At 44.5% G+C, this 22606-nt stretch overlaps 1 long non-coding RNA gene across 1 annotated transcript in view; it reads right to left on the bottom strand.

The window, feature by feature from the left end:
- LOC132488600 (uncharacterized) overlaps positions 1–11841 on the bottom strand; it is a 46076-nt gene extending 34235 nt beyond the window's left edge. Inside the window, exon 1 of the long non-coding RNA XR_009531778.1 lies at positions 11796–11841. This is a non-coding gene — a long non-coding RNA (uncharacterized LOC132488600). The remainder of the gene's footprint in view (positions 1–11795) is intronic.
- Between the last annotated feature and the right edge of the window lie 10765 nt (positions 11842–22606).

Raw genomic sequence — 22606 nt, 5'->3', positions numbered from 1 at the left:
CCAACCGGGGCCCCTGAAAAGATACAAGCTTGGATGGTGGGACCAGTTCAGGGTTGCCCAAGCCTGACTCCAAGTGAGGTGGAGCAGGGTCATCAATAGGATCACTTTGTCCTTTGGTATAACTGGAGACAGATCCTATTTCCCCTCCTTCACCTTGCACAGCATGGGATCCATTCCTAGGAGTTCCGTTAGTGGGCCCTCAGGAAGACCACTCTTCCCTTTTGATTCTGGGTTGTCCAGAGGTGATGGGCCACTGACATTTGAGTAGGGCCTTTGGCTTCTTATATGCCTGAGAACTGACTTCTTTCAATGCAGACCACAAAGAATCTTGAGTTCTTTCCTACCTAGAATTAAGTGGTACGAGAAGCTCTCTGGGTGCCTGGCACTGAGTGTACACCCTCTGCTTCGGGAGCTCTTGCTGCTTTCCAAGACCTAGCAAATTATGCTTCCTTTTAAGTGAGCCTGTGCTCTACAAGGGAAAGAACTTCATTAGTGCCTCAGGAGCCAAGAACTGCAGTTGGCGGATCACAGGTTGCCAGTAAGAGCAGGTCGAGGTAATTAACAGCTGAAACTTAAAAATTGGATTGCATACGGGGTTGGGGGTGGGGGTGGTGAGTAGGGAGTTGGCTGCCAAGGTCCAGTTCTCTCAAACTTGCAAACCTCTGAGTGGAAACAGGCTGCCTGGGTATAACCCCTGATGATCTGGAGATAACAGATAACTCTCCGCACACACATATCCCAACCAACTATTCCCTTACCCTCTGGAAGGTACCTGGAAGCAACCAAAAGGTTGAGCCTTACTGGTCACCAGTCCCAGTTTGAGAATCCAAACAGGGCTACTGGGTGCTGGGGAATGTGCTCGGTAAGGGGGGCCCGGGGCCCCCGGAGTAGAGGGGCTCTGAATCTCTGTCAGGGGGCAGAGCTCTCAGCTCTCTGAGTCCATCACCTCCACCACCCATCGCCCAGCAGCCCACACCTGGGCTGGAGTCTTGGAACCAGGGGTCCGAAGTCAGGCAGAGTGAAAACCTGCAAGGCCGTGGCTCCTCATCAGCTCTTCCTCTCCCCACAAGCGCCTCTCCTCCCTGCACCTCCCTCCCCCACACACCCAGGGGCACATCCGAAAACACCCTAACCCTGCCACCACGGCCATCCCAGGCCAGGCCACTCAGGCTCTCACGATGCTGAGGATAGAGCCCCACTGTGGGTGTCAGGCTCTGCAGGCCTCTTTCCCTCAGGCTCTGAGTGGCTCAGCGTCCCCCACACTGACGTACCTCTGCCTCCTGACCCTGGGCTTCCTCCAGGTCAGGGCAGCCGGCCTTTCCCCCACGCTCTGTGGCCTGGGCTCTGCTCAGAGAGGCCCTGGGCTGCCGCCGGTGGGAGCGTCAACACTACCAAAGGTGAGAGTATGCTTCATCCCCACAACCTTCCAAGGAAATGGCTCCATTCTGCCCATTTTCACTCAACTAATCAGACTCAGTGTATGAACCCAGATCTGTGTGCCTTCTTGTCAGTGCTCTTTCCTAGGAACGCAAAGGAGAGCAAGAGAGAGTTTCTTAGGGTTGAACTAGCTTCATTTTATCTTCACAACAACCCTATGAGGTAGGTTCTAGAATTATCCCCATTTTACCCATGAGAAGACAAGCCAGAGAGGTTTTGTTTGCCCCAAATCCCTAGTGAGGGAACTAGCATTTGTCCTCAAGACGGTCCGGCTCCTCCTCCCAGCTTCCCGGAGCTCATGGCCTTCCTCCCTCACCCCCTGCTGTCGCCCCAGAATCATCAGTGGCTTCCTGGTGCCCAGAGACGACAACCCAATTGCAGAGCCCGAATCCAGCCACCCGGTCATGCTTACTGCTGACCAGACCCCCAGGCCCTGCTTAGGCTGGCCTCCTTGCTGCTCGTCAAACACACCTGGAGATTTCCCTGCCCACAGGGTTCTTGTCCTTTTTCCTCCCCATTCTTCAGGGCCCCATTCAGCCAAGAAACTGTTGGGGTGACTCCAACTGGAAGTGTTCCCTCAGCTATCTGCAATCGCCAACTTGCGCCTCAGACTCAGCTCTTGGCCTGGTGTGTGTCCTGCCTCCTGCCTCCTGCCTCCGCTCTGTCCTCCCATCTCTCTCCTCAAGAGTCTGAGCGAGACTCGCAGGAGGGGCAGGGGCAGAACTGCGGCCCACGGGTCCTGGGCCGGCCTCCCCCGCTGCCCATCCTCACTCCAGCCCTCTGACCCCCATTCTACACGTGAGGAGATTGAAACTCAGAGTGAGTATGAAACTTGTCCAAATAAAGACACAGACGTAGAGAATGGACTTGAGGACACAGGGAGGGGGAAGGGGAAGCTGGGACGAAGTGAGAGAGTGGCATGGACATATATACACTATCAAGTGTAAAATAGATAGCTAGTGGGAAGCAGCTACATAGCACAGGGAGATCAGCTTGGTGCTTTGTGACCACCTAGAGGGGTGGGAGAGGGAGGGTGGGAGGGAGACACAAGAGGGAGGGGATGTGGGGATGTATGTATATGTATGGCTGATTCACTTTGTTATACAGCAGAAACTAACACAACATTGTAAAGCAATTATACTCCAATAAAGATGTTAAAAAAAAAAAAAAAAAAAGAGGGCCTCCCTGGTGGCGCAGTGGTTGAGAGTCCGCCTGCCGATGCAGGGGATACGGGTTCGTGCCCCGGTCTGGGAGGATCCCATATGCCGCGGAGCGGCTGGGCCCGTGAGCCATGGCCGCTGAGCCTGCGCATCCGGAGCCTGTGCTCCGCAACGGGAGAGGCCACAGCAGTGAGAGGCCCGCATACCGCAAAAAGAAAAAAAAAAAAAAAAAGAAAAACTTGTCCAAGGCTGCACAGCTGGTAAGTAGTAGGGCTGAGATTCGAGCCCAGCCTGGCTCACTCAGAAGCCAGTTCTCTTCCCCACCACGTCACAAGTCTGCTAGACTGTTTCTATGCCAATGTATAATTCTGGGTCCTAGGGTCATTCACGCCAACCGTGACAGACTGGGGCAGCCTAGGAAGGCTTCCTGAAGCAAGCAGAGTGGGGATGGGGAAGGGGACAAATCCAGAAAGGGCCTGCCAGGCTGAGCAGTCAGATCCTGGCTCCTTCTGTAAGGAGCTGGCCAGGAACGGGGTGTCTGATGAGGAGAGGGAGGTACTGGCTGCCTGTGGAAGCTTTCCACTCAAGAGGCCCCGGAGCAGACTTGCCTCCCCCCACCCCACCTCTGCAGGTGGAGAGGGGCAAAGTTTGCCAAGCAAGTAAACCCCAGTTTCACCCACCCAGCAGGTGCCTACCATGGGGGCCTCCTAGGACTGCTTCTGGGACAAAAAAAGGCAACTGAGTGACCATCAGCCACCATAGAGGTAACTGGCCACTTTGGCAACTTTCTTTTCCTGTGTGTGGGGGGGGTTGGGAAGCAAAGGGGTGGGCAGGAATCTACCTTCCATTCCTCCACCCTCTCCATTCCCCCCATGCCATGGTGATCTAGATGGTAAAGTGCTCAACCCCTGGCCCCATTTTTGTGCAAATATACACAAAACATACACACACACCTGTACAATGTGTACAATATTCTTCAAATTGCTTTCCTCACTTAACTCACTTAAGGGCTGACCCAATAGACATCACAATCATGGCACTTTTCAAAAGACAGCTTCTCTCACTAAAAATGACAGTATTATATAACATGCATATACGTAAATTTATTCTTCTTCTTATCATTTCTGTTTCTCTGGGCATCTAGTCATATTCTTGTAGGGATGGGTAAACAAAGAAATATGAGAAACTACAAAACTCTCCCAAGAATTATAATAGAAGATGCGCAGATAGAGAGATGAGCCCCCAGGTTGGGTAGAAAGACAATGTATCTCCTCAAATATTTCAATGAAATTTGAATCTTAAACCTCAGTGGGTTGTTGTTGTTGTTTTGACCTTTACAGAATGGTTCTCAGAGTCACTTGGAAGAATGAATAGGTGAAAGAAACCCAGGAATTGTTGAAATTGAGAGGCTATTTAAGTATATGAAAAAGCTATGATCAATAAAACAGTGTGATACAGATACAAGAAAAAAAAGGTCAGTGTAATGGGATAGGTAACTTAAAAACAAAGCTTATTATCTACAAAAATGCAATATAGGATCAGTCAGACATTACCATATGGAAGGGAAAGAAAGTCTTATCCAATAAGATGTGCTGGTACAATCAGTTAGCTATTTGGAAAATAATCTGCACTCTGTAAACTCAAATAAATCCAAGCAGATCAAACAAGGAGCTACATGGCACAAAGGAGAGAAAAAAGAAAAGAAACCCTAAGAACTAGAAAGAAAGCTAAGTCAATACCTGTTTTATCTGCTGTTGATAAAGGATTTTCTAACTTATAAAGCAACAGAAGGCACCTGAAAGGGAAAGATCAATAGGTTTGACTACATAAAGATGATAAACCTTCGTCCACTGAAAACATTAGAAACAAAACTGAAAAGTAAATAACCAGCCAGGAAAACCATTTCAACAAATATAATGGGCATAGGGTTAAAATCCTGTTATAAAGAGCTTATACACATCATTAAGAACATAAAATGCCAATAGAGAGATGAGAGCAGACAAGTCATAGAAGAATCCAAATGCTTAAACTTTCTAGAAATAAGAGAAATGAAAAACTAAGAGGGCATACCTAAAAACCATTTTAATAGCTTTTTCTGATTATAAAAGTGATGTCCATTTACAGTAGAAAATCGAAAATAAAGTTGACCCACTAGGTCACCACCCAGAAGTGACCATCACTAACGTTTGCTATATATCCCGCAAGTGTTGTTTCCTCCGCCTTTTTCTTTTTTAGTTAGGATCCTATTTTTGGCCTCCCATTTTCTGCCTATCAAGTTAACAGAGCTCTTTTTAAAGCTTCTACTCAATGCTGGTGACTGTATAAAGTTCAGACAATGTAGGTGCAATTGAATTAGATGAGAAGGGGCTTAATTCATACTGTCCTTTTTCTGAGGCCACAGCTGAGCAGGGGTGTTGGGCAAGGTGTGACGCCAGGAGACAGGATGGATGTAGAGATTTCAGTCTCCAAGATCAGAGCACCAGAGTCTCCAGGGCGCTTTTCAAAAGGACAGACTCTGGGGTCCCACCCAAGTCCAATGACAGAGGCCTCCCTCCCCCCGCCCACCCGCCGAGTCCCACAGTTATTCTGAGCTTGCCGGGGGCCTCTCTGCCCTGAGTCTGGCTGCCCAGGTTTGGATCCAGGGTTCACCTCTAACTAACCGTGGTCCTCAGGCACACTTTGAGCCTGGGTTTCGATGGAGAGTTCTAACTTGCAGGGTTGTTGTGAGGATTAAAGGACGTAGTCCAACAAATGTGTTTAGCCCTCTGCCTGGCAATAGTATGTCCTCAGATATTGTTAGCTCCAAAGGATGAACTCCAAGTATTTGCTTTCTGTTTTTATAACTAAGGACCCATCAAGGGATTTTTGCTGAACAAAGGCACTATGAATTCAAATCTCTGCCTCATGAGAGTCAGAAAACTGCTTGCAACTTTCAAATGGCAGTTTCTCCAGCTTTGCAAATATCTCCTGGCTAAGTTTCAGAAAGCCCTGCTAACAGTCCTTTCTCTAAACACTTCCTACCTGCCCAAGGTGACACAGGCAGAAAGGGGCTCAGGCCCCTGAATCCAAGCCTGCCCCTTAATTCCTTACCTTACCCAAGCTTGATCCTTTAAGGGGAAGGTGGTGCCAGACACAGCACTGAGCTGGCAGGAGGGAAGGGGGCTGAAGCAGGAAGTGGGGGTGAGGCGGAAGGCAGCTGTGGGCAGCTCCTCTGGCTCTGGGCCTGCTTGATCACTAGAGCGTTGCTGTCCAGAAGCATCCCCTCTCTCTTGACGAGGGGTTCGGCCAAGCCCTCCCCAGCCCCACCTGCCCTGTCCTCACCTTTCCACAGAGCCACATCAGGGCTGTCATTTCGGCTCCCTCACGAATGACACTGGGCCCTGGCATAATAAATGCTCCAGTGGAATGTACTTTATTTTGGGGAAAGTCATTAAACCGCTTTTGTGGAAACATTTTAATTGAATTAGATTATTTTCTGATTGTAATAAATGTTAATTAATTGAGAGGGCCTGGTGTCCTTGGATCTAGCTGGCTTCTCTTGGTTTAATTAGGAGGATAGTGCAGACTTACTTCCTTTTGTCATAAGTCAGAGGTTTAAATTTATCTTTTGTGCTAATAAAGTGATCAGGCGGGTGCAAGGAGCAGATTATTTCTTATGTATGAAATTTAACAGCCTGCTTCATTCACAAGCCCCTGCTTGGCATCAGCAGGGCATGACCCAGTTCTCTTGTCTTGGCTTAATGAGGTTTATCCATTTCTTGGGGGAAAAGAAAGAAATATTAAGTTCTGCAAACATCCTTTGTTTCCCAAGAATGCTAGTCACCAGATTCCAGGGGAATGAAGTTGCTGGTTCCCGTGGGCACAGCTGACCAGAGAAGCAGGTGGTCTGCGAGGCATGGAGACCCCCCAAACGTTTTGTCCACCCCTAGAGTAGGCAGGCAGACCTGGGAAGTTCCAGAAATTCAGAACAGCCCAGAGACTCTAGCAGCTTCCTCATTATAGAGATGCTGAAACTGCAGCCCAGAGAGGGAAAGGGCATGACCAAGGCCACACACTGTGGCCCTGATCTAGTGACATCTATAGCTCATGGAGTCTTTGACTAATAACAAATTCAGTTTGGGTCAACTAAAACTGACACGAGCCAGACCCTGGATTAGGGGTGAGGGTGGAGATAGGTCCAAAGGAGGTTGCACAATGGTAACGATTATGTAAACTGGGTGACAACAGAGCGGTCCACACAACATAAAAGGCAGCATAAAAGACCAGGCATATTGTCTCAGACTTGTTGGAGAGGAAGGGTGGTCTGGAAGCCTTCAAGATGAGGCGTGCCAGCACTAGATTTTGAAGGATAAAAGGGAGTTCACCAGGTGGACAAAGTGGGGAGAAGGGCATTCCAGACAGAGGAATGTCTGCAAGTGCAAAGCCAAGTTTATTCTGGCATGTTCTGGCAAACACGTGAGAGTCACAGGAGGCTCCCAGAGGCTCAGATTTGCACTGGAGGAAAATCCCTCCATTTGAAAGTCCCTGCCATTTGAAAGCTGCAAACTGCTGCAGTAGAGGAGGGTTCAGAGGGGGAATCTATGGGCAGGGAGAACCTGCCCATAAGGTGAGGGAGGTTGGGAGCCCCTCAGCTCAGCTCATTGCCATAGAGGTGGAAGAGCAGGACCAGGTCCTGAAATATTTAGGAAGTAGAGTCAGCGTTTCCTGGCTTGGTCAGGTGTCCCGAGGAAACCCTGGGAAGGAGCAGGTGAGGAGGAAGGGAAGGGTGACACCTTCCCTTTTGGACAAGCTCCTTGGCAACTTGGAGCCAAGTTGTTGTTGAATGGTGGTTGTTCTTCCTCTGAATAGTTCTGCGAGGTGCTAAGACTTGCAATAGCAGCAATAGCTCACCTCTAGCAGCTTTCTTCAGCCGGATACCATTACATGTGCTTTGCCTGTGTGATGCATTCCATCTTCAGTATAACCCTGTGAGGTGGCTCCTGTTCTTACCCTATTTCACCAGTGAGAAAGCCTGGGCATGGAGAGGGGCAATGACTTGCCCAAGGTCACTAAGCTTTGCAAGTGGGAGAGCAAGCAGCAGCTCCCCAGGCTGAGCCAGACCTACCCCAAATAAGTGTGCTCTGCGTTCAAATGGGGCCTTATTGACTCTTTACCCCAAATTATCCCTAATAGATGACAAGTCTAGGTTTTCCTTTGAGGAATTGAAAGACCTTCCCAGCACCAAAAGTCATTCCGCAGGAGCACCAGGGCCGACCTGGGCATCTTGTTTCCTCCCCCATCCATGCCCAGGCCCTTCTTGCTGGTGGGAGGAGTTGAGCCAGGCTGTGCTTCCCTCTTGAAGGCCCCACAGTATAGCAAGGAGGGCCTGGGTTCAAACACGCTTTGCCCTGTGTGACCCTGGACATGTGCCTGTCCTCTCCAAGCCTCAGTGACTCACCACGTTGGCATCAGCCCCCGTCCCCAGGGCTGGCATGGGATCCCCAGGGTCCTGGCACATGGTAGTTGATGACTGCTGTATTATGGCTGCCCCAGCCTTGTTCTTGGCTCCCTTCAGGCTGAGGGAGTCTGAGGACCATCTTCCGAAAGGTGTCCTCACAGAGGCAGCCTCTAACCCCAGAAATTGGACCCCAGGCCTGCCACCTAGGAATCAAGCTCACTGTTAGTGGACCCTCTTACTTTAGTAGGTCCCTACCCTTCAGCAAACCCTTTGGTCGTTGCTTTGCCAGGAGACCCAGCAGTACGCCCCTTCCCCATGCACTCTCCACGCTGTCTCTGACTGTCAGGATTCCATTCACCCTTCAAGGTCTCTGTCTGCCTACCTCCTCCCCAACCCCATGGGGCCTCTCCCCACCTGCTCTCTGCCCCGTTCTGACCCATCTGCCACTGAGTACTTGTCCAATGCTGGCAAGCTCCCAGGGAGGACCCATGCCTCTAAATCGCCCCCGGGGCCTCTCAGAGCCGTTCCTGTGGAGTGCCAGCTCAGGGTTGTGGATGGGTGGAGACGGGATAGATTTGCCAGGGTGAAATTCTCCTGTCCACTCTCCCCATCACACGCACATGTGTGCACACACGTATGCTGTCTGGCCCACCTTCCCATTTTGTGGCTACACTGGCCTTCTCTCTAGTTCTGACCCATCTGGCTCTGGGGCCTCTCCTGTCCAACTTCCCCATCACACACACACGTGTGCACACACGTATGCTGTCTGGCCCACCTTCCCATTTTGTGGCTACGCTGGCCTTCTCTCTAGCTCTGTCCCATCTGGCTCTGGGCCTCTCCCTACTGTGTCGTGCGCCTCATTGGGCTGCTCCAGATGCTTACCTGGGCCCTGGTAAGGAGTCCCACTCCACCCTTCTCACTGGGACATAACCTGACTTTGGGACAGGGCCTGGCCTGAGGCAAGGTGCCACCATACACCACTGTGGCCCTGGGAAAATAAGAGGAACATGGCTTGGGAGCTAGTCACCTACAGGCTCCAGGAAACTCCCACAAAATCCAGGGAGAAAGCAAACCTAGATCCTTCCCAGTGAGGCCAGGAAAGGGGGCCCTGAAAGCAAGATTAGGAAGCTTTTCCCTCTCTCTCCCCACTTCCTAGAGAGCAAAGCAGCAGAGTCAGCGGGCTCCCAGTAGATGGCTTTCCTGTCACCATCCCCCCTTCACCTGCAGAATAGACCAGCTGTTGGTGTCAGATTAATGACCACAATTAAAACAAAATGCCCTTGCTGTGGCCCACTGTCCTCCCACACCTGTGAGTCTGGAGGCTGAGCTCTAAGCCCTGGGAATGGAAGATTTGTAATGAAATCAGACAGGCCTCTTAACCGCTGATGGTATCAGGGCCCAGGGGAGATGCAGACTTATTTCCTAATCTCCCGTGGAGCATCTGTCAGCCCCACCACACAGCAATGTCATTCCCATGCATAGCAAGGACCTTTCACGGGGCTGGTTGTCCACTGCCTGCCAGGCCGCCTCCCCACTCTCTCCTCCAGCCCCTTCTTTTCGCCTGGGCTCAGGCTGAACGGACATTCACACATGCACACCTTGGTTCATTCGTAAATTACCTGTTCTGCCCCATTTGCATTGACAGAAGAGAAAAATAAGAACATCTCTATAGCAGTGTTCGAAAACAGCAAAGGTACCATTGACATATTAGTCATTCTGCAGGATTTCTAGAAGCTGAGAAGCAGATGAGAACAAACAAAATGAGAAGCCCACTGGTGCAGCATAGCCCGTGACCCGCCCAGAGAAGTCTGGGGACCAATTTTTCCACCAGAGCCCTGAGAGTCTCCTGAGTCTGGGCGGCAGGGCTGAGCAAGGGGGCGGGAGGGGGCCTCTGGAGCTGCATCCAGCCCAGCCTTTGTCTCCAGGCTTTGCCGGATTAGGACTGCGTGCTGAGTCAGTGAGGGCTCTGGAAGGCCTGCACAGCACAGAGGGGCTAGGACCTCACAACCACCACAGAGGGAAGCATAAGTGGGTCTTGGTAGCAGTGGTAGCTCCCGCCATGCCAGAAACTTCTCTACTGCTATTGACTATTACAGCCTAATCCCCTTGTGGACACCCTGAGGCCCCACTAGCAGAAGCTGTAGGACTGGGTGGGTGGGGAGCAGGTGGCATGGCCTGGACTCCCCAGAGCAGGGCACAGAGACCTGCCCCTCCCCAGCCCCAGCCCCTTGGCGCGGGCAGTACTCCGAGAGACCTGGGACACTAGACACAAGGAATCCTGTGACTCGTGCCCGACACAGCCACTTGCTCCCCGTTCCTATACTTAGGAGGGAACACTTTCTGCTCACACCCCTCCAGCAAGGCTCAGATTAGGCTGGGAAACCTGTGTGCCACATCCCCCTCTTGACATTCATAATATGTCTTAGCTTATCAAAGGTTCCGAGAGGTCTTGCAGTCACTTTCATTGTTTAGTTGACATTCAGTGCAGTTACCACGTCAGTGAATTTTGACAAAAGATCACACCCATATAACCCACATTTGTATCAAGATTTTGAACATTTTCATCACTCCAGAAAGTCCCCTCACATCCCTTGCCCATCACCCCTACACCCCCCCACCCCGAGGCAACTGCTTTATAACAATAGATTAGTCTTGCCTGTTCTAAAGCTTCATGTATATGGATTCTTATACAATGTGTGCTCTTCTGTGTCTGGCTTCATTCACTCAATATAGTATCTGTACAATCCACCCATGTTGCTGCATGTGTCTGTGGTTCATTACTTTTAACGGTTGAGGACTATTCCACTGTAAGATACATATTTATTACAATGTGTTTATCTCTTTTTCTGTTGGTAAATATTTAGAGTTTTCCGGTTTTTGCTTGAACAAAGCTGCTATAAATACTTCTCTGTATTACACTTTTTGTGAACAAGTTTCACCTTTTTCCTGGATAATTACACCCAGAAATGGAATTTACAGGTGTATGCGAACTGCCAAACTAGTTTGCAGAGTACCAGTTTGCACTCTCCCCCCAGAAATGTGTGAGAGTTTCTGTGGCTCCATATCCTCACCATGATTTAGTGTAATTCCTTCAGTAACTTTAAAAAGTATTCTGTTTAACTCATCATTTCTCACACTTACAGAACCACTGAACTTTTTTCTTATGATCTCTTTTAACATCTCACGGAACCAGTGTGCAGCAGAATTCATTTGGAGAGTAAGGCTCTAGACCTTCATTTATAAATAGGAGAAATCAAAACATTAGCTAGAGAGATTGGTTCAAGATGGCAGAGTAGTAAGACGTGCACTCCCTCCCTCTTGTGAGAGCACCGGAATCACAACTAACTGCTGAACAATCATTGACAAGAAGACACTGGAACTCACCAAAAAAGATACCCCAAATCCAAAGACAAAGGAGAAGCCACAATGAGACGGTAAGAGGGGTGGACTCACAATAAAATCAAATCCCATAACTGCTGCATGGGTGACTCACAAACTGGAGAACACTTATACCACAGAAGTCCATGGACTGGAGTGAAGGTTCTGAGCCCCATGTCAGGCTTCCCAACCTGGGGGTCCAGCAATGGGAAGAGGAATTTCTAGAGAATCAGACTTTGAAGGCTAGTGGGACTGGATTGCAGGACTTTGACAGAACTGGGGAAAACAGAGACTGCACTCTTGGAGGGCACACACAAAGTAGTGTGAGCATCGGGACCCAGGGGAAGGAACAGTGACCCCATAGGAGACTGAAGCAGACCTACCTGCTGGTGTTGGAGAGTCTCCCACAGAGGCAGGGAGTGGCTGTGGCTCACTGTGAGGACAAGGACACTGGCAGCAGAAGTTCTGGGAAGTACTCCTTGGTGTGAGCCCTCCCAGAGTCCGCCATTAGCCCCACCAAAGAGCCTGGGTAGGCTCCAGTGTTGGGTCACCTCAGGCCAAACAACCAATAGGGAGGGAATCCAGCCCCACCCATCAGTAGACAAGCGAATTAAAGTTTTACTGAGCTCTGCCCACAAGAGCAACAGCCAGCTCTACCCACCACCAGTCCCTCCCATCAGGAAACTTGCACAAGCCTCTTAGACAGCCTCATCCACCAGAGGGCAGACAGCAGAAACAAGAAGAACAACAGTCCCGCAGCCTGTGGAACAAAAACCACATTCACAGAAAGAGAAACAAGATGAAAAGGCAGAGGGCTATGTACCAGATGAAGGAACAAGATAAAACCCCAGAAAAACAACTAAATGAAGTGGAGATAGGCAACCTTCCAGAAAAAGAATTCAGAATAATGGTAGTGAATATGATCCAGGACCTCGGAAAAAGAATGGAGGCAAAGATCAAGAGATGCAAGAAATGTTTAGCAAAGACCTAGAAGAATTAAAGAACATACACCTAGAAGAACAAACAAACAGAGATGAACAATACAATAACTGAAATAAAAAATACACTAGAAGGAATCAGTAGCAGAATAACTGAGGCAGAAGAACGGATAAGTGGCCTGGAAGACAGAGTGGTGGAATTCACTGCTGCACAACAGAATAAAGAAAAAAGAATGAAAAGAAATGAAGACAGCTTAAGAGACCTCTGGGACAACATTAAATGCAACAACATTCGCATTATAGGGGTCCCAGAAGGAGAAGAGAGAGAGAGAGGACCCGAGAATATATTTGAAGAGATTATAGCCGAAAACTTCCCTAACATGGGAAAGGAAATAGCCACCCAAGTCCAGGAAGCACAGAGAGTCCCAGGCAGAAAAAACCCAAGGAGAAACACACCGAGACACATAGTAATCAAATTGGCAAAAATTAAAGACAAAGAAAAATTATTGAAAGCAACAAGGGAAAAATGACAAATAACATACAGGGGAACTCCTAAAAGGTTAACAGCTGATTTCTCAGCAGAAACTCTACAAGCCTGAGGGAGTGGCATGATATATTTAAAGTGATGAAAAGGAAGAACCTACAACCAAGATTAATCTACCCGGCAAGGATCTCATTCAGATTCCACAGAGAAATCAAAAGTTTTACAGACAAGCAAAAGCTAAGAGAATTCAACACCACCAAACCAGCTGTACAACAAATGCTAAAGGAACTTCTCTAAGTGGGAAGCACAAGAGAAGAAAAGGACCTACAAAAACAAACCCATAACAATTAAGAAAATTGTAATAGGAACATACATATCAATAATTACCTTAGGGCTTCCCTGGTGGCACAGTGGTTGGGAGTCCGCCTGCCTATGCAGGGGACACAGGTTCGTGCCCCGGTCTGGGAGGATCCCATGTGCCGCGGAGCGGATGGGCCCGTGAGCCATGGCCGCTGAGGCTGTGCGTCCAGAGCCTGTGCTCTGCAACGGGAGAGGCCACAACAGCGAGAGGCCCGCGTACCACAAAAAAAATAATAATAATTACCTTAAACATCAACGGATTAAATGCTCCAACCAAAAGACACAGGCTCACTGAATGGATACAAAAACAAGACCCATATATATTCTGTCTACAAGAGACCCACTTCAGACCTAGGGACACATACAGACTGAAAGTGAGGGGAGGGTAAAAGATATTCCATGCAAATGGAAATCACAAGAAAGCTGGAGTAGCAATACTCATATCAGATAAAACAGACTTTAAAATAAAGACTGTTACAAGAGACAAAGAAAGTCTCTGCATAATGATCAAGGGATCAATTCAAGAAGAAGATATAACAATTATAAGTATATATGCACCCAACATAGGAGCACCTCAATACATAAGACAACTGCTAACAGCTATAAAAGAGGAAATTGACAGTAACACAATAATAGTGGGGAACTTTAACACGTCACTTACACCAGTGGACAGATCATCCAGACAGAAAATAAGGAAACACAAGCTTTAAGTGACACAATAGACCAGACAGATTTAATTGATATGTATAGGACATTCCACCCAAAAACAGCAGATTACACTTTCTTCTCAAGTGTGCACGGAACATTCTCCAGGAGAGATCACACCTTGGGTCACAAATCAAGCCTCAGTAAATTTAAGGAAATTGCAATCATATCAAGCATCTTTTCTGACCACAACACTATGAGATTAGAAATCAGTTACAGGGGAAAAAGTGTAAAAAACACAAACACACGGAAGCTAAACAATACATTACTAAATAACCAAGAGATCACTGAAGAAATCAAAGAGGAAAGCAAAAAATACCTAGAGACAAATGACAATGAAAACACAATGATCCAAAACCTATGGGATGCAGCAAAAGCAGTTCTAAGAGGGAAGTTTATAGCAATACAAGCACACCTCAAGAAACAAGAAAAATCTCAAATAAACAATCTAACCTTACACCTAAAAGAACTAGAGAAAGAAGAACAAACAAAGCTCAGTTAGTAGAAGGAAAGAAATCATAAAGATCAGAGCAGAAATAAATGAAATAGAAACAATAGCAAAGATCAATAAAATAAAAGCTGATTCTTTGAGAAGATAAATCAAATTGATAAACCATTAGGCAGACTCATCAAGAAAAAGAGGGAGAGGACTCAAATCAATAAAATTAGAAATGGAAAGGGAGAAGTTACAACAGACACCACAGAAATACAAAGCATCCTAAGAGACTACTACAAGCTACTCTATGCCAATAAAATGGACAACCTGGAAGAAACAGACAAATTCGTAGAAAGGTATTACCTTCCAAGACTGAACCAGGAAGAAACAGAAAATATGAACAGACCAATCACAAGTAATGAAATTGAAACTGTGATTAAAAATCTTCCAATAAACAAAAGTGAGGACCAGATGGCTTCACAGGCGAATTCTATCAAACATTTAGAGAAGAGCTAACACCCATCCTTCTCAAACTCTTCCAAAAAATTGCAGAGGAAGGAACACTCCTAAACACATCCTATGAGGCCACAATCACCCTGATACCAAAACCAGAAAAATATACTACAAAAAAAAGAAAATTACAGACCAATATCACTGATGAATATAGATGAAAAAATCCTCAACAAAATACTAGCAAACAGAATTCAACAACACATTAAAAGGATCATACACCATGATCAAGTGGGATTTATCCCAGGGATGCAAGGATTCTTCAATATATGCAAATCAATCAGTGTGATACACCATATTAACAAATTGAAGAATAAAAATCATATGATCATCTCAATAGATGCAGAAAAAGGTTTTGACAAAATTCAACACCGATTTATGATAAGAACTATCCAGAAAGTGGACATAGAGGGAAACTACCTCAATATAATAAAGGCCATATATGACAAACCCACAGCAAACATCATTCTCAATTGTGAAAAACTGAAAGCATTTCCTCTAAGATCAGGAACGAGACAAGGATGTCCACTCTCGCCACTATTATTCAACATAGTTTTGGAAGTCCTAGCCATGGCAATCAGAGAAGAAAAAGAAGTAAAAGGAATCCTAATTGGAAAAAAAGAAGCAAAACTGTCACTGTTTGCAGATGGCATGATACTATACATAGGTAATCCTAAAGATGCCACCAGAAAGCTACTAGAGCTAAACAATGAATTTGGTAAAGTTGCAGGATACAAAATTAATGCACAGAAATCTCTTGCATTCCTATACACTAATGATGAAAAATCTGAAAGAGATATTAAGGAAACACTCCCATTTACCACTGCAACAAAAAGAATAAAATACCTAGGAATAAACCTACCTAGGGAGACAAAAGACCTGTATGCAGAAATCTATAAGACAGTGATGAAAGAAATTAAAGATTATATAAACAGATAGATATACCATGTTCTTCAACTGGAAGAATCAATATTGTGAAAATGACTATACTATCCAAAGCAATCTACAGATTCAATGCAATCCCTATCAAATTACCAGTGGCATTTTTTACAGAACTAGAACAAAAAGTCTTAAAATTAGTATGGAGACACAAAAGACCCCGAATAACCAAAGCAGTCTTGAGGGAAAAAAATGGAGCTGGAGGAATCTGACTCCCTGACTTCAGACTATACTACAAAGCTATAGTAATCAAGACAATATGGTACTGGCACAAAAACAGAAATATAGATCAATGGAACAAGATAGAAAGCCCAGAGATAAACCCACACACATATGGTCAACTAATCTATGACAAAGGAGGCAAGGATATACAATGGAGAAAAGACAGCCTCTTCAAAAAGTGGTGCTGGAAAAACTGGACAGCTACATGTAAAAGAATGAAATTAGAACACTCCCTAACACCATACACAAATTTAACTCAAAATGGATTAAAGACTTAAATGTAAGGCCAGACACTATAAAACTCTTAGAGGAAAACATAGGAAGAGCTCCCTTTGACATAAATCACAGCAAGATCTTTTTTGATCCACCTCCTAAAATAATGGAAATAAAAACAAAAATAAACAAATGGGACCTAATGAAACTTACTTTTGCAAAGCAATGGAAACTACAAACAAGACGAAAAGACAACACTCAGAATGGGAGAAAATATTTGCAAATGAAGCAGTGGACAAAGGAATAATCTCCAAAATATATAAACAGCTCAAGCAGCTCAATATTAAAAAAAACAAACAACCCAATCCAAAAATGGGCAGAAGACCTAAATAGACATTTCTCCAAAGAAGACATACAGATGGCCAAGAAGCACATGAAAAGCTGCTCAACATCACTAATTATTAGAGAAATGCAAATCAAAACTACAATGAGGTATCACCTCATACTAGTTAGAATGGGCATCATCAGAAAATCTACAGCCAACAAATGCTGGAGAGGGTGTGGAGAAAAGGGAACCCACTTGCACTGTTGGTAAGAATGTAAATTGATACAGCCACTATGGAGGTTCCTTAAAAAACTGAAAATAGAATTACCATATGACCCAGCAGTCCCACTACTGGGCATATACCCTGAAAAAACCATAATTCAAAAAGAGTCATGTACCCCAATGTTCATTGCACTACTATTTACAATAACCAGGTCATGGAGGCAACCTAAATGCCCATTGACAGATGAATGGATGAAGAAGATGTGGTACATATATACAATGGAATATTACTCAGCCACAAAAAGGAGTGAAATTGGGTCATTTGTAGAGACGTGGATGGATCTAGAGACTGTCATACAGAGTGAAGTAAGTCAGAAAGTGAAAAACAAATATCGTACATTAACGCATATATGTGGACCCTAGAAAAATTGTACAGATGAACTGGTTTGCAGGACACAGATTAGATAACAAACATATGGACACCAAGGGGGGAAAGTGGTGGAGAGGGTGGTGGTATGATGAATTGGGAGATTGAGATTGACACATATACACTAAGATGTATAAAGTGGGTAACCAATAAGAACCTGCTGTATAAAAAATAAATAAAATTCAAAAATTCAAAAAAAAAAAACATTAGCTACAACAACAAATCAGAATGAGAGGAGAAAGAGAAGCTCAAAAGAGGGGACAAAGGCAAGAAATGAGAACAGGCCTCCAGTGGAAATGTTTGAGTTCAGTAAATAAGAAGTAACTTTGGAAAAATTCTGAGCTGCATTGTTTGAGAGATTTGAAGGATGTCAAATAGATAAAACTGGAGCAGGCTACTATGAAGGAGAAAGAGAATTCAGAAATTACTAACATGACTGCCAAAATGAAGGTCACTTCAGAAGCACCCAAAAGGAGAATGCTTAAAATGCAAAAAGGGACGTGGAGAGAGAACAAAGAGCTCAAGAAAGTTAGAGGAAAAATTCCTAAAGTAAGGGAAGACTTGAATTAACATTTTGAAAAAGTACAGTACATTTCAGGGAAAACTTGATAAAGAACAAACGAGACCAGCAGCATTTGGTCTTGGCATGTCAGCAGATTAAAGAAAAAATTAAGACCTCAAAAAAAGGACAGAAATAATAGGAGAATTTAGTTTAAGGTAAAGATGGTACATTAAGTCAGCAGGGGGAAATACCATTCAATAAAGGGTTTTGGTATAACTCACCATGTATCTAAAAGAAAAAAAAAAGATGGCTTTCCATGTTACTTCTTATTCTAAAACAAATTCCAGATGGATCTTAATTGTAAAATGAAATTATAAAAATAATAGAAGAAAACATGGATATTAGATAAGGTGCTGTAATGGGTAAATTCCAAAAATATCAGTGGCTTAGCACAATAGTTTAGTTTTTGCTCATGTGGAGTCCAACTGAAGGGAGTAGAGTGAGGTGGGGATTTTGCTGCCCACAGTTTTCCCAAGACCCAGGATGAAAGAAGCACTGTCATCTTCAACAAGTGAGCTCCAACATTGCTCTGAGCATTGACATCCATCCGTCAGAGAATAAGAGAGAGGATTATGCATGAGAAAGCACACACATCCAAAACAAGAAAGACAGTGGGAATAACCTTTGAAACTGAGGGAATTTCAAAATTATAAACGGTTTCTCTGCATAACTGTGCAAATAAATTTGAAAAATCTAGTTGAAATATTGATTTTCCATAATACATTATTTATCAAAACTGACCCCAGAAGAGATAGAAAGTCTAAATAGATAAATCTGAATAAAAGAAATAGAGAAAGTTGTTAAAGAGCTAATCCCTAAAAAAGATTTCAGAGGGGAGTTCTACAAGGCTGAAGGAACAGACTTTCTCAAAGCTCATTAAATTATTCCAGGGAATAGAAAAAATAAGGACATGAAGAGATAGAGAGGGATTACCCAACAAATGACTGTGGAAGTTCATGTTGCCTGGTAACAAGCTGAATGTCCACTGAAGGCTACCCTTATCTCAGCAGCCAAAGTTCAGTTTTTCACCACGCCACCAGATGCCAGCAGTGAGTATTCCTAGACAGCTCTCTGAGAAGCTGACATCTAAACTTCGTCTGGACATCTGGGCTCCTCGGTTATGAAAATCTTTCTTAAGCCCGTTTAAGCTGGGTATCTATCTCTTATAAAAGACTTGTCTTATTCAGTGGATAAATAAAGATAAGCACTAATAATATGGGTATGATATGGAAGTTAAAAACCACAAGAGGAAAAACAAGGAACAGACAATGCTTTGTCAAGGCAACAAAATTCAGAAAAGGGAAAAAGGGAAATATTGAGAAAGAATAATAAACAGAAAACATGAAAATAAATGTCAGGAAGACCAAACATTTCACTGTTACAGTATACGTGTGACTTATAGTTAAATCTCTTTATCGGGCATGCACACACATATTCTTATACACATTCACACACACAAATCTAGTTACACACCAATCAGTCACAAAATACTCACTTAAAACAAAATGATGAAGATTAACATTAAAGGTCTGGCAAAGATATCCCCGTCAAAAGCTGACAGAAAGAAAGCAATGTAGAATATGCTCATATCAGGCAAAGTAGAATTCAAGACAAGATGCATTAAAGCAAGATAAAGAACATAATTTCTTTCAAATAAAAATATAGTCTGCCAAGAAGATATGAAATAAACAGTGACTTCAACCAAACCATAGGCATAGTGGAAGGATTTATCATAACCCAGAATCAAATTTAGTAAAGAGAAGGTTTGAATATCAAATTTTACAAGCTTCATGTGCAACCCAAAAGCAAACTACCTGTTTTATTTTTAGATCCGCATGGAACAGTAACAAAAATTGACTGCATACCAGGCCACAAAGATCTCAGAAACCAAAAAGTAAAAATCAGATGGGCCACATTCCCTGCTCATAACATAATAAATCTAGAAGTTAACAACAAAAAGAGAAGGTTTTCATCTCAAGTCTAACTACTTGGAAATTTTCAAACATTCCTCTAAATAGCTCAAGTTAAATTGAAAAATTAAAATTCTGATTACAAAATGCATGAAATTGTTAACAATGAGAGTATTTTATACCAAAACCTAGATAATCTGACTGAAAGTTTCCTCAGAGCAGTGTCATAGTCTTAAGCTCTTTTGTGTAAAGTCAATAACTCATTCATGCATTCCACAAGGATATTTTGAGTGTCTCTTATAAGCCAGTACTGCTCTAGGTGCTGAGGATAGAGCAATGACCAAAAGAGAGAAAGTTTCTCTTTGTGGAGCTTACATCCAAGTGGATAATTGTAAGAATTATTTTTTAAAATATCCTGAGTATTCAATTTGAGAAGCTGGAAAGGAACGATAAAATATTCTCAGGAAAGTAAGAGAGAGGAATAAAGAAAATGTAAAAAATTTATGACAAAAATAAAAGAGAATTGATAAAGTTAAGATCTGATCAGACTGCCAAGTTGACTAAGAAAAAGGAGAGTAATCATAAATATGTATCATTAGAAATGCAAAGGGAATGTTACAGCTGCAGATACAGAAGAGATTATACAGATTTTAGGCAAATGATATGTATAACACAATGTCAAACATTTTTTGAAAACTTAGGTAAAATAGAAAGCTATTATGGATAAAATGGAAAAATTAATAGAAATATGTAAATTACCTAAGTTGACTCAGTAAGTGGTGGAAAACTGAAGTGGTCCAATAACTACAGAAAAAAATTGTAAAGATTGTTCAGTTTCTTTCCACCAACACAAAAATACATAAATGATTTCAAAGGAAAATTTGACAAAGTTTCGAGGCACTGATATTCTTATTTAACCTATGTAGGACATAAAGATGGAAAAGACTCTTTTGCAAAGCTGGCGTACCGAAATCTGATACACAAAATAAACCATGGAATTATAATTACAAGAATTTAGATGCTTAGATGCAGGGAGAGCAAGAAGGCTGGAGTACAAACTGCCCTGAGGGAGTTGTTGCAGCAAGAGGCGCTCTGTGCATTCACTTGAGCACATGAGTGGCCTGTCACCAAGATACAGCCATAGGGACATCTCAGATACTGTGGTCCTGCCCTCCCATCACCCCCCACATCTATAATTTCATGGAGTATTTCCTACGGCCAGTTGACGGGGGAGGAAAATAACTGAGCAGGGTTTACACAGAGCTGGTCCACCAGAAGTGGACTTCTGTGGTGCTACTGTCCCACTCAGAGGTGGCCCCTAAAGATGGTGGGGAAGAGGAATCTTCTCAAGGGCAGACTTTAGAACATTATATCTTGTTGGCCTCTTTCCTTGAAGGCAAGGTGGCCTGAGATACAGATCTACATTGGTTTGTGAGCAGTAGCTAATGGTCTGGCTGGATGACCAGGGGCTTGGAAAGAACAAGATTGGAGATTGGTGACCATGTGGTCTGGGAAAGATAATATGGATGGATCTGTCTGAAGTGACCCAGAGGCAGAGACTACTGTGTCTCCCGTGAATGCTCTCTAAAATGTCCTTACTGCGGAGGAAGTTCTCAGTAACCAGGTGGACACGATGACCCACCCACTGGATGAGTTGACATCTATCAACTTCTTTCCCCAGCTGCTCCTGGGCCTACACAGGAATAAAGTGGTTTTGGAAGCGGCAGAGACCACCCGTCCAAGTAAGGACCTAACAGCCACTCCAAAGCTGAAGCAGCCACTGCTGCTGACAAGGGTCTAATTTCCAGCAGTGGAGGCCAGTTCTGCACATCTGATATTATACTACTGGACTCTCCGTACCATGACTTGAGAGGAACAGTCAGCTCTGTGATAGCAAGTTGGTTATACTGGACTCCTTCCATCATGGAGATGCAGTGATTTGTCCTCATGGGAGTAAATATGTGTACTGGAGTTGAATAGACATTTTCTCTCTGTCATGCTTCCATCAGGACCAACATCAGTGGACTTCATAAATACCATCAGAACAACCCCTACAATACTCTTTCTGCCCAAGGAACTCATTTTACAGTCAAAGAAGTGAAGCAATGGGCCACTGGTCATGGGATTCACAGGTCTTATCATACACCAGGAGAGTTGGCCTGAGAGAAGAGTAGAATAGACAGATGAAGGATCAGTTACAGCACCCTGGTAGACAACATCTTGTGGCTTGGGACACTGTCCTCCAGGATGTGGTATATGAGCTCAACCAGCAACCAACTTATAGTGATAAGTTTATAGCAATCTTGGCACTAAGGCATGGATGTGGGAATGGCACGTGTCACTATTAAACCAAACAACCCCCTTTCAAAAAATTTGCTTTTTGCTTCCTCAATTCTACATCTGTGGGTTGAGAGGTTTGATATGCAAGGGAGGAAAGCTTCTGTCTGGGACACATAATGGTTCCAGCAAATAGGAAGTTAATACTGCCAACCAGCCATCATGGGCTCTCATGCCAGTGGACGAACAGGCCCAAGGGAGGTCATGGTGTTAGCTGGAACGATTGATTTACATGTGGCTGTCCAATACTGTAGCCACTAGCCATCTGTGGCTATTATATTTAAATTTAATTTAAACTAAATTAGAAATTCAGTCCATCAGTCACACTAGTCACATTTCAAGTGGTCAGTATCCACTTATGGCTGGTGTCTACCTTATTGGGCTATAACATATGGCTGTTGGCTACCGTTTCATGCAGAGAAGATGTGGAACATGTCCATCATTGCAGAAAGTTCTACTGGACAGTGCTGACTGAGAGTATTAAAGGGTAATGGGGAGGTCATTACAATGGGGCATGAAGAAATGAGGCTGACTCTCTGGGACCCCTCTGCTCTGCTTGCTAATACTGCTATGCATAGTGGTCTATATAGAAGGAAAACTACAA

The sequence above is a fragment of the Mesoplodon densirostris genome, chromosome 4, assembly GCF_025265405.1.
Source record: "Mesoplodon densirostris isolate mMesDen1 chromosome 4, mMesDen1 primary haplotype, whole genome shotgun sequence".
In the NCBI taxonomy this organism is placed as follows: domain Eukaryota; kingdom Metazoa; phylum Chordata; class Mammalia; order Artiodactyla; family Ziphiidae; genus Mesoplodon; species Mesoplodon densirostris.
This window is presented reverse-complemented; position numbering and strand designations above follow the sequence as displayed.